The sequence below is a fragment of the Peromyscus maniculatus genome, chromosome X (assembly GCF_049852395.1).
Source record: "Peromyscus maniculatus bairdii isolate BWxNUB_F1_BW_parent chromosome X, HU_Pman_BW_mat_3.1, whole genome shotgun sequence".
NCBI classification, from domain to species: Eukaryota; Metazoa; Chordata; class Mammalia; order Rodentia; family Cricetidae; genus Peromyscus; species Peromyscus maniculatus.
In genome coordinates this window covers 35048408-35060976 of record NC_134875.1, presented here as the reverse complement: position 1 = coordinate 35060976, position 12569 = coordinate 35048408, and positions in this window count along the sequence as shown.

Below are 12569 nucleotides of genomic sequence, written 5' to 3'. Positions count from 1 at the left end.
GCTGGTATGATTTGAGCTCCAACAGGCTTGAGTATACCCACCCCTATATCTTCACAATTATCTACTCATACATATGGTCTTTCTCTTGGCTTGGTTGCATTCGTAATTGTAACTTTGCTTGAGAGACAATCCATGCTCTTGGCATTTTCAGCATCTTCAATTCTCATATTTACTTATGGCCCTCTCAAAGGCTTCTTGCAGGATCATGACACTGTCATACACAGTGTGGCCTTCTGAGTCTTCCTGTGTGATCTCAGTTTAAGTGGCCATGACCCCACAAATAACTCTTACTTTCTCTGTGCTTTCACAGTAGCATCATGTGGATAATGCCAAGGTGGCAGTATTCAGGTTCTATGAATACATGGGTGGCTAAACCTGGCTAAATCCTTCTGTAGATTACAGTTGGTGAGCAGGTGTCCTGTCTCTCTCTTCTCTATACCCTGGAGGCTGGAATGGATTGTGGTGGGACACTGGGCAACTATTGAGCTGCCCTCAAGGTACTTTTCCTTTTGTTTAGGTGCAAAGTTCTTGACTTCTTTTTAAAGGTGGAGATGTTTTAATAACTGTAACATCCTTGTCCACAATTTTACTCATATAAATAATTTAAACCATTGAGTAGATCAGAACCCTTATGATCTAATTGCTTCTGGAATTGCCTGCCCACACACAGAGACTTTATTATGTCTTAGGTATCTTTCAATGCAACCCAGGTGATAGTCAATTTTAACTATTAACTCAATTAAGGGATTTATTCAGTGTGATTGACCTGTGGGCATGTCTGTGGGGACGTTTTTGATCAATAATTGATACAGGAGGACCCAGCCCACTGTGGGAAGTAACATCCCTTGGCTGGATTCCCAGGCTGTATAAGAAGGCTAGCTGGGGAGAAAGTCAACAAGCAGCATTTCTCTATGTTTTCATTACTGCTCCTTCTTGAATTTCTCTCTTGACTTCCCTCAGTAATGGAATATTGCCTAGAACTGAAATATGAAATAAACCCTTTCCTTCACCAAGTTGATTTTGATCATAGTGTTTATCACACCAACAGAAAGCAAATTAGAACAAGTACATTTCCAAGCACCAATTAGCTTTCCTCTTCTAAACTAACTAATCTCTCTGCCACATACATCATAGCACTCTGTGACCGTATTTTAGAACTCCCCAACTTTTGTCAATTTTGCACAACTGTCTGTCTCACCTCCTCCCCATCGACCTGAAACTAAGGAAACTCATGAATCAGTCACAGTTGAGTCTTCAGCTCTTACCATGATTCCCAGCATGTTGCAAGTGCTCACTATATGTTCTGTGAGTGATGGAATGACTTGAGTCTAGGCTATTTGTTTCACAGCTTCAAGTGGCCAGCCTAGCTCCTTGTGAATTAGGAAGGTACACATGCCATTTGTGTGTATGGTGTATTATTTGATCTCCCAGTGAGCATTTCTCAAGTAAAACATTAACGCAAACAGTTTGGTTCCAAATCTAGTTTGGTTACAGTTGGTTTTGATTTTTATCTTCCCTGGGGTCTTAGGATTACAGGCTGTATAAGATGCTGAATACATAAGGTGATTGAAAATATTACCCTGTTAGTAAGCATAAAACTGTAACAGAAGACAAAATTCCAGGATACTATATGACACAACTTCAAATTTAGTCAATATCTTGTACTCCTCAATTGTCTGCATCTGAAATGCTAATGGTGCTGCTAGAATGGAAATGAGTTTTCTCTGTAAATTTTTAATTTTTTGAGAATTTCATACATGAGTACATCATTGCCACCTCTCCCTCCCCTCTCCAGCTTCTTCCCATACCCTCTGGTCTTGGATTCGTGATCTCTTCTTCTATAATTAACTATAGTTGAACTAAGAACCTCTCTCTGTCTCTGTCTCTGTTTTTTTTTTTGTGTGTGTGTATATGTGTTTAGAGCTGACTACTTGAGGTTGTATAACCAGTCAAGGGTATTGCCCCTGGAGAGAACTGATTTTCCCATTGTTCTCCATTGGCTGCATGTAAGTCTTCATCTAGTTGTGGAGCCTCATGAGCTTTCCCTCACCTACCTTGGCATGTCAACTGGTGTGGTCTGATGAACATTCCTAATTGGGAAGCATTAATGATTGAGTGACTATGCTTTTATCCTACTATATTGTTGAAATCCAACTGTAAGTGAGATGATATTGGGAAGTAGGGGTGGGTACTCATAGGTGACTAGATAAGGACAGAAGTGGCCTCATACTAAGACTCTGGGAAGATCTGTTATATCTGTCATGTGAGAATACACCAAGAAGATAGCTATCTGAGCTGAAGATATAATATGGTAATGTAGCTATTGTTCTTCCCAGCATGGGAGATGGAGAAAAGAAGGTAGAGAAGGAGAAGGAGGAGGAGGAGGAGGAGGAGGAGGAGGAGGAGGAGGAGGAATGATGTAAGTGCGGAAAAAGAGAAGTGTGAGAGCTAATCTTGGTCGTTAATTTGACTACATATAGGATCAACTAAAACCCAAGTTGATTTATTTTCTTAACCAGATTATTTGAAATAGGAAGACCCACCCTAAATCTGAGCCACACCTTCTGGTGGCATCCTACACAAAAGAACATGAAAGAAGGAAACTTTGCTTTTGGTCTCCTTGTTCTGACTCTCACAGAGTTCATTTATCCAACTTTAGGATTCCAGTATAGACTGGTTCTAGTAGCTCTCCTGGACTCCTCCAGACTTCAGTGCCAAATTTGAACTACTGTGATGCTCAGCCTCACACACTGAACAACTACCTGATTCTTGGCCTTAAAATCATAAGAAAGTCATTAGTGAACTACTTAGACTACATCCTATAAGCCAGTTTAACAAATCACAAATATAATATAATATAATATAATATAATATAATATAATATAATATAATATAATATAATATAATATAATATAATAAATGAGTTCTGTTCCTTAAGAGAACCCTGACTAATACAAGAGGACCATATGAAGAAAGAAAAAGCAGTAAAAGGAGGAAAGGAAAGAAAATGGGAGAAGAAGCGGTGGAGTTCAGAGAAACACTTTCAATATTTGGAAGATCACCTACATTAAAAATATGATAACACTGGACTTAAAATTTTATACCAATATAGTTAACTATTCACATAACCCCAGAGACATTCCTTTGTGTATATATCCAAAACCAATGAAATCATTATGCCAACCAGACACCTATACTTTTAAGTTAACTGAAGTACTATTCGTAACAGCCTGATTACAGTGTAAACCAAAGTGTCTATGAAGGGATGAATGGAGAAAGAAAATGTAAATGTGTATAATGGAACAGTATTCCCCCTTTAAAATGGAAGAAAAATATACCTCTTATAACAACAAATTGGATGGATTTGGAGACCCTTTCGCTAATTGAAATAAACCAGGAAAGAAAGATACATTTTGAGTGTTCTAATGCATGTATGGAAAAAAAAAAGATCTGAAAAGCAGAGATTATGTTTTTATGTTCTTGGGGGTGAGAGGGCCATAAAATGGGAAGATCATAGTCAATGCTATGAAAGCTCTCAGAGGAAGCATGAATTAGGTCTTCAGTAAATTGCTGTCATGATCACTGCAACTAGTAAGGGAATAAGGAACATCATAGTGTCTGTCACCCAGAGTCAATTTCAGATGTTCTCAGCGCACACACACACACACACACACACACACACACACACACACACATCCCAGCCAAGACAAAACAACAACCTCAAACATTAAATGTTTGAGATGATGGGCAATTACCTTTATTTATTCATTCAATATTATATGCAAATATGATATCATCATCTTGTGCACATAAATACGTATTATAATTTTCAAATACAAAATTATAGTATTTCAACCTGACAAACATCTGAATGAACGCAGAAGGGGAAATGGTGCTAAGAGGCTGCAGGTACTGCCAAACTCCCACCTTTCTTCTGCTAAAAGTCACCTTAACAAGAAAAGGGAATTTGCATTCCTTCCTCCCTCACAGTGCAAACAAGTGATGGCTTTCATCTTCCCTCACAACCTGCATTCATCATCCTAAACAAACACACAGCCCAGGTAGTGTGTGTTCTTTACAGTGCAGCTGCAATACACTGTGTCAACATTACCACCACCCCAGAGATTTCTCCAATAAAGACATTTGGGAATCATTCTTTCCCCTCTCTTCAGAAACTTCCCTTTCTTATCTGATGCTAAAATGATAAAGAGATGCTTCCCAAGGAAGAACAAAGATGATGATTGCAAGGAAGATTCAAGAATCCTAATAATCATGAATCTTACCTCGGGTATTGATTGAATAAATAACCCCAGGTGTAAAGGCTTCTTTGCCATTTATGCTTCCTCAGAGGCTTCAGGGAATGATGGTGATTTTGATATCGATCAGTTAAACCACAGTTCCCAGTTCTTGCTTCATATTACAGTCTACCAGGGGACTTAAAAAATGCTTGACTCCCACCCTTAGCCATTCTGATGGAATTGGCACAGGTCCACAGCAAGTATTAGGAATTAAAAAAATTTCCCTGAGTTTCTATTATGCAAGTTTGGGGGTTTCTGACATAAATCCTCAGTTCTCTGTGTATAATATTTCCTGAATTGTTCTGCGTTGTTCTATATAGCTTTATGTAGTTTGTGTGTATGTACATGTTTGTGTGTGTGTGTATGTGTGTGTTGTTTTCTGGTATATGTGTAGCTTTCTTTGATTTAAAATTAGCCTTACATCAACTTTCTATTCATTTGCATTTATTTTCATTATCACTTTTAGTTATTATCCTCCAGCACAAACACAGCAAGGCATATCCTTGAGCTAAATACCTATCCCTAGACATTTTTATAAGACAAAATTGCTCCCTCCTGACTTGCAAAGACCAATTTTAATTTTCTTTTCAGCATTATGCCCTTCCTTAAGGATGTAGATTTTGTGGACCACATCTTGGATAGGAACTCTGCAATGAAGCCCTCTTTTTGAGAGTATTCTCAGAGTCTTTGGCTATAGGAATACTCAGATATCCTCAGCTAAGCTCAGGCTGCTCCCCATCCTTCTATTCCTTTATTAACCTTTGCCTTACTTTTGGTTTACATCAGGGATGCTAGTGCAAAGTAAGGCTATGAAAGAGTTTATATGCTCATAAATTACAAGGACTTTGTGCTGATTTCTATACAAATATGGAATTTAGAGTTGAAAATGATTTCAGAACTTAATACTCTAGTGCATCCTTCTCTTCCAAATGTGAAAGCTAGAACCCAGGTAGCTACGTAAATGAGCTCAGTCATTAAGATACCCAGCAAAATTTTGGAGGTCTTAGGATTAGAAGTCTCTCCAATATCCTTTTTCTGTAATAAATACTAGTTACTGTATTCTTGCATTGCTCTGACTGCAATACAGGAAACTACATAGGAATGTGGACATTATAAACAGAGTTCTAACATTCCAATACTCACCCTCCAACAGAAACACAGCTAGACATATCCTTGAGCAAAATACCCATCCACAGACATCTTTACAAAACATGATTGCTCCCTCTTGACCTGTGAAGACCAATTTTAATTTTATTTTTAGTGTTATACCCTTCCTCGAGGATGTAAATTTTCACTGACTGGCTATTGCTCTCTATTCCCTGTTTTACCTATGTCTGTTTTAGTCTGAATTTCCTTCCAGCTGCTACCTTTGGATACAGCTTACTTTTATTTTTCTGTCTTCTAGCCATATAAAATTAGATTATTGATTTTGTGATATAGCTTCTCTTTTTATGTACTTATTTCAAGCCATAGCTATAGCTGCTTTCATGTCTATATTTTTGTCATGCTGTTTCCATTTTTATTTTTATGAAACCATTGTCTGATTTTACTTGTGAGTTCTTTGGACCCACTGATCGCTTAAGGTGTTTGATGGTCATCTCCAGCTTGTGCTTGGAACATAAAGTCATAGCTGGATGGGCTCTTTGGAGGTGGAGCTTACATGGAGGAAGTAAGACATTGTGGCATGCCTTGAAGAATAATATCTTGTGTCTGGCCTCTTCTTTCTTATTTATTTCAGGTCTCTCATGATGTTAGAAGCTTTTTTGAGTCGAACCATTCTGTGAGGAAGTTTCTGCCTCCCTATAGGATTAGATGCATGGAGCCATCCAGCTGTGGACTGAAATTGGTTAATGTGTTATGCTGGTGGGACTCAAAAGACTAGACTGATGATAGGAGTACATAGAAATACAGACAGAAATGACTGTGCTCATGAGATTTCAGATCAGAAGGAAGATTCTATATTTTTTTGTTATTCATGTTACATTATTGCCATTAACATATCTACATTTGTCCATACACTGAGGCTTTTTAGGATACTGAATTTAAACACAAGCAGCTAATTAATATGGTGAATAAAAGTTACAGCAGCATAGCCTTCAAGCTGTGGCATGTGCCTTTGCAGCTGTGTGTAGCAAAATTTGCAATGAAATTGAGAGCAAAATACATAGTGGGCTGATGTACAAAACTTAGTTTGGCCAGAAAAAGAGCACGTGTAATGTTCAAGGGTCAAGGAAAGAGTGTCTGGGTAACAGGTATTAGCTATATACCAGCCATTGCAAATTCAAGGATGTAAAGATGTAACCTTACTTGAAAGGTTTTGCTTTGAGAAGAGCACTCCAAGTTGCTCAGGTCAAACAGGATCCTTAGGGAAATATTTCCCTAAGTTTATTTAACTAGCTACACAGAAGCCATTGCAACTATGGTCCAAGGTGTCTCAATGCTGGTTTTGCAGACATGCAAAATACAATAATTATGGAACACTAGAAGCATCCATACAGATTAAAAAAAGACATGGAAAGTCAATCATTGTGTTCTAGGGTGAGAGTCCCAGGAATCAGCCCCCAAGAGAGCAAGGTCTGAAGCTATGAGATTTCATCAGATGATGCAATGTGGACTCCAGGAATTTAGAGATACCAGCAATGTAGAAAGCCTGCTAAGAAAATCTGTAAACATTCAGCAGAAGCTGTTCAAGGAAGAGGTCACAGAAATGAGGCCATGCCCTTTGGTGCTCATACTATATTACTATGTACCCTGAATTCCATATGTAGAGATTCAGGATTAAATGCCCTGGTGACTTTTGGTATTGCTTTGGTCCTATCCTTCTTTTGTGGCCCTGTCTTTTCCTTTTGTATTGCTAATATTTTACTCTGTGTTCATCTCACCAGTGTATATTTTAGGAAGCTTCTACAGTAGTAGATTTTCATACCTTGCTCAGACATTCTTGAGGAAGGTAGAGATTCTCCTAGCCAGCTTGGTATCAATAGCAGCAGATGCAGAATATTTTTGTTTAAAAAATATGTATTAAGCCGGGCGGTGGTGGCGCACGCCTTTAATCCTAGCACTCGGGAGGCAGAGCCAGGCGGATCGCTGTGAGTTCGAGGCCAGCCTGGGCTACCAAGTGAGCTCCAGGAAAGGCGCAAAACTACGCAGAGAAACCCTGTCTCGAAAAACCAAAAAAAAAAAAAAAATATGTATTAAATCCAGAGCTTGTGTGTCTTTGGCAAGCACTCTACCATTGATCTACATCCTGAGACAGAAGGTTTTTGTAGAGGGGAATGGGACAAGGTCTTACTCTGTAGTCCAGGTCTGCCTGACACATACTATTTAGCCCAGGGTGACCTCAAATTCTCAGTGATCCTCCTATCTCAGCCTGAGTGATTATATATGTGAATTACCATAGCCTTTCAGATGAGTCATTTTCTAAAACATACTACTAATGTGTCTTTTAACAGGTCTATTTTAGCAAATTTGTGTTTGAAGTCATTATTATTAATATGGAAAGATTATTTCTGTCATTTGTTCATTTTTTGATTGTTTCTCATGACAATTGCCTTCCTTAATCATTCCAGTTTTGTCTTTTGTGATTCTACCCTTTTATGCCATTTTGATGCCTTCCCCATTTGCTACTCTGTGTGTATGCTAGCTTATTATATTATTAATATTATTATTATATTTTGTTATCCTGGTAATTGCAACTAAGTAGGCAGTTGAGTGTACAGGCCTGAGTGAGGTCAGGCTTGGAGAAACCATTGATAATACTTGGTGCCCAGATTATATCAATACTATGTGACCTGGTAGAGAAGAGCCTAAAATGCAGTGCTAACATCTGAGAGCATGAAAGCATAACCTTCTTATTGATGGATGATTTTATATTTCCTCATTACAACTGCTGTTTGGGCATTGGCATTAATTCTCATTGCTAAAGGCCGTAAGGTTAAAAAAAAGGCTTTCCTATGTTTTCTAAGTAATAAAACCAGATGAATCCTGTTACTTTATTATTTTATTTTATTTTTTTACCTGTAAGGTTCTCTTTTAACCTCTCCTTGATTATATCAATTCATTACTTACTCACTAGTTTCAAAAGCATTAATTTTCTTTCCAACTTAAAATAATGACCTTCATTTTCCCATGGAGATCATCTATCTTTAGAAAAAGTAATAAATACTACTTTGTATTTCTTGATTATCTACATGGGCCAGATAAGGTCAAATATTTTGTTGATGAACTCGAAGCCATGCATATAAACCACGTAAGTGGTATATGTCAGCTATATATGTTCTATTGGTCACAACTTTTATACTTTACTTGACCAACTTTTTCTCAAAAGTATATCTTTAATCATTGTGTCGGGGAAGTGGGGATGATTCTTATGGAGAATCAAGCCTATATTCACATTTTTTGAGAGAAGTCTGGGATTCTTACCTTTATGTCTGGATAATGTTATACCCTGACCCTTAAAACAGAGCAGTTTGTGGGAGGCAGATGAGTTATGAATAATGGTGCATGGCTACGATGAAAAAATGAAAATTACGTTGTAATATAAGCTGATGGAATACAGTTTACAATTTGCCTCTCCGCAATTGTCTGATTCTCGTTATTTACTCATGTAGCTACTTTAATCCTTACTTCTATGGTTGTTTACTGTCTGCAAAACAGATCTTTCACCAATTCGTGATATCTGACAATTAGAAATTTTACTTTGAATTCTCCATTGCGTTGAACAGTACTGAGCTGGTTGGAGGTATGTCCCTCCAGTGGATCACAAGCATTTCTAAGCATATTTGTAAGACACCTTGAACACTGTGGATGACGTGGCCCCTAAAATTTGGATAAGCCTGCAGAGAAAATGTAGTTTTCTTGGACCATTTTCTCCACCCTGATTTCTACTTCTACCTGACTTACAAAAGCTGAAAAACAAATTCACTAAACTTCTGTAAGTCTCATTTCCTAATTGCTTCACCATGGCAACCCTATTTGCCCAGACATACAAGGTATATAGTTCTTTTTGAGAAACTAAGCATTTGTTAAAGGAGCCCATACAAGTTTTCTGTGGGATTTTTAAAGACTGTACCCATGCTACTTATTTTCAGGGTTGGAAGGCGGCTCAGGCTTGGTCTCAGACTCCTAGTTTAGCACAGCAAGTAGACTAAAATACTCATAGCTGTTCTTAGCATTGTTTCACTGATAGTCTCTGAGGACCCTGTGAGCCTTCATAAATGTAAAGCATATGTATGCTTTTGCCGTACCATCAGAAATTACCTTCCGAAATCTGCTCTGCTTCCCTTGTACCTTTGAGAGCTCTTGCTTTATCCCATCAGTTAGGTATCTCCAGAGTTTTCTGTGCCTCCTCTTTGAACTTCATTGAAATACTGTGAAGACAAAAGGATCAGATTAGGATTTAAACTAGCATTAAAACCCACAACCCACTTGCTGCTTTATCATACTGGTAACTGACAGGCCACACACCACCAACTGTGCCTTCCCATAAAGCCAATTACATTAAGTGACACACAGTGTTCATTGGAAAAGGGTGCCGCCTTGAGCTTAGGAATGGCTGGAGGAAATGCTCATTGCTGTTAAGGGATTGATTTGACATTGACTCCAAACCAAATTATGAGTCTGGTGCTGTGCTGTGTACCTTCATAAACTAAACTCAATTTTCACAACCATTTTGTGAGGTAAATATTGATATCTTAATTCCATAAGCTCAGAGGAGTGAAATGTCAGAAGTGAAAATGAATCTTCCTATTGCTGCTCTTGCCTAGGGTATAATGGGAGTACCAAAGGTGTCCTAAGGAGTGTTTGGGTCAGATTCTCCTCTTTGAACTTGAAAAGAAATTCACTTCCCATGACTTGATGAGAGGTGAAATAGTCTGCTCTAGGGTGCCTCAGTGACTTAGGAAAGTGCAAGTCCCATTGCTGGGGAGGCCACTGTTCTGTCCCCTGGTGCAGTTTGAAGTCTCTCCTTGTATGTTCTCTAAATAACACTGGCATTAGCCCACATTGAAACCACCTCCTCAGGATTCTGAAGTGCTGTGCAAACAGCTAGGCGAGAGCATTGTCTAAAGCCATATGAAAAGACTGGGATTTGTCTGGTGAACAAAAATTTTGCAATCATAACACCTTTTACTCCCACAGCAAGCAGAACTTTTTCTTTGTGAAGCAAGCAGGCAAACATTTCATTTTCGGGATAATGATGCTCTTTAAAGGGACAGTAACAGCAGTTTAGCTCTTGATTTCCTTTGCCTTTAATGCCATCAGAGGAAAAGGGCAGGCTTTCAGATGCATAGTCTTCAAAGTGCTGAATTTCTTGTTGCTTAAGTGGATACACGTGGGCTGTATTGACAAGCTAACAGGCATGGCATTTCAAAGTAAAGTCTATTTCATCCACAAGATTAGAAGCACCTTAGTGTTATAGAAAACGTAGATTTTTAGATTCCACCATAGCGCTGCTGTTTCAGAGTCTTGAGTGGGAGGAGGCATAGAGCTTAGGCATATGCATTTTAGAAGCACCTTTGGAGATTTTTAGATCCATTAGTCTGAAAATAATTGCAGTGAAAGGACCACCTCCATGAAAAGATGAGTTAGAGTATTTTTGTTCTAATGGCACTTGGTTAAAATGAATCCATCAACTACTTACATTCTGGGAGGGAGAGCCAAACTAATTTCTGTGGTGAATTTGTGCACAAAAAAGAGTTGGGAAATACTTGTGGAGAGGAAATTTATTTTTTTCGAGGGCTTGAAGGGAAAGTAGACATAGTCTGTGACACTCTAGGAATCATATGTATAAGTGTGTGGGATTGTCACATTTTAATACCATGTAGCTCAGGCCTCAAATTCACAGTTCTTTTGACTTAGCCTGCTGAGTACTAGAATTACAGGTGGGCACAATTGCTATAGAACACAGTCCTCTCATCATAACGGCCACTACCATCTTCATCAGAGCAACTATGGCTACTTGAAGGAGTATCTTGAGATTTGACCTGGTGACATTTGCCCAGAAAAATAAAAGAGGATGTGAGGGTAAGCAGACCCATACCTTGGATCTAAGCAAGCCATTCCCTGGAAGCAACTCCCTCTGGAAGTTGTAGAGAATTCTGCCCAGTCCAAATTGCACATGGCTTCATGGTCTAGAGATGCTAGAATATATAGAGGGGAAGAGGTTAAGTGAAGCAGAGCACTCCGGCGATACAACTAGTCATGGAAACTATCATCCATGCTGAAGTGAGACTTTAGTGTGCAGCTGTTTTGTGGTCTCCCATACCCCATCAAGAAACTCCTCACTCATGCTGTCTAAACAAGCCAGGCGAACTCATTGGTTCACTAATGGCCCATCCAGGAGTTCACATAACACATCACCACACTCCGATAACTAGACTGACATAACTGGGTGAGGCAGGCACAAATCCACATAGAGTTTCTCAGAGGAATTTATCAGTGCAATGGAAAGAACACATTACCTAAAATATGGGACTAGAGCATTTGAGAGGTTAGGTCAGCGATGAACTCTCTCTCTCTCTCTCTCTCTCTCTCTCTCTCTCTCTCTCTCTCTCTCTCTCTCTCTCTCTCTCTCTCTCTGTCTGTGTCTGTGTGAAAGTATATGTTTATGAGATGAGGTGAGGTAACTCTACTGGCAAATTAAGGCTTAGACCATGAGGAATGATGAGGTCTAGAGGTAACTAATTAAAAAAAATACAGCTGAGTCTCAAGGATACATATCTGAATATCTTTTTTAAAAATGTGCTTTTAATTGAAATAGAGTTACATTACTTTGCATCCTCCCTTTACATCCTAGATAGTTTCACTTGGACCCCTCCCATGCTCCAACCTCTCAAGTGGCTTCTTTTCTTTTCTTTTCTTTTCTTTTCTTTTCTTTTCTTTTCTTTTCTTTTCTTTTCCCTCCCTCCCTCCCTCCCTCCCTCTTTCTTTCTTTCTTTCTTTCTTTCTTTCTTTCTTTCTTTCTTTCTTTCTTTCTTTCTTTCTTTCTTTCTTTCTTTCTTTCTTTCTTTCTCTCTCTCTCTCTCTCTCTCTCTCTCTCTCTCTCTCTCTCTCTCTCTCTCTTCTTGTTTTGTTTTTCGAGACAGGGTTTCTCTGTGTTGTTTTGGTGCCTGTCCTGGATCTCGCTCTGTAGACCAGCCTGGCCTTAAACTCACAGAGATCCACCTGCCTCTGCCTCCTGAGTGCTGGGATTAAAGGCATGTGCCACTGCCACTTGACAATAGCTTCTTTTTCTTTGATTGTTGTTGCTGTATGTATATGTATGTTTATACA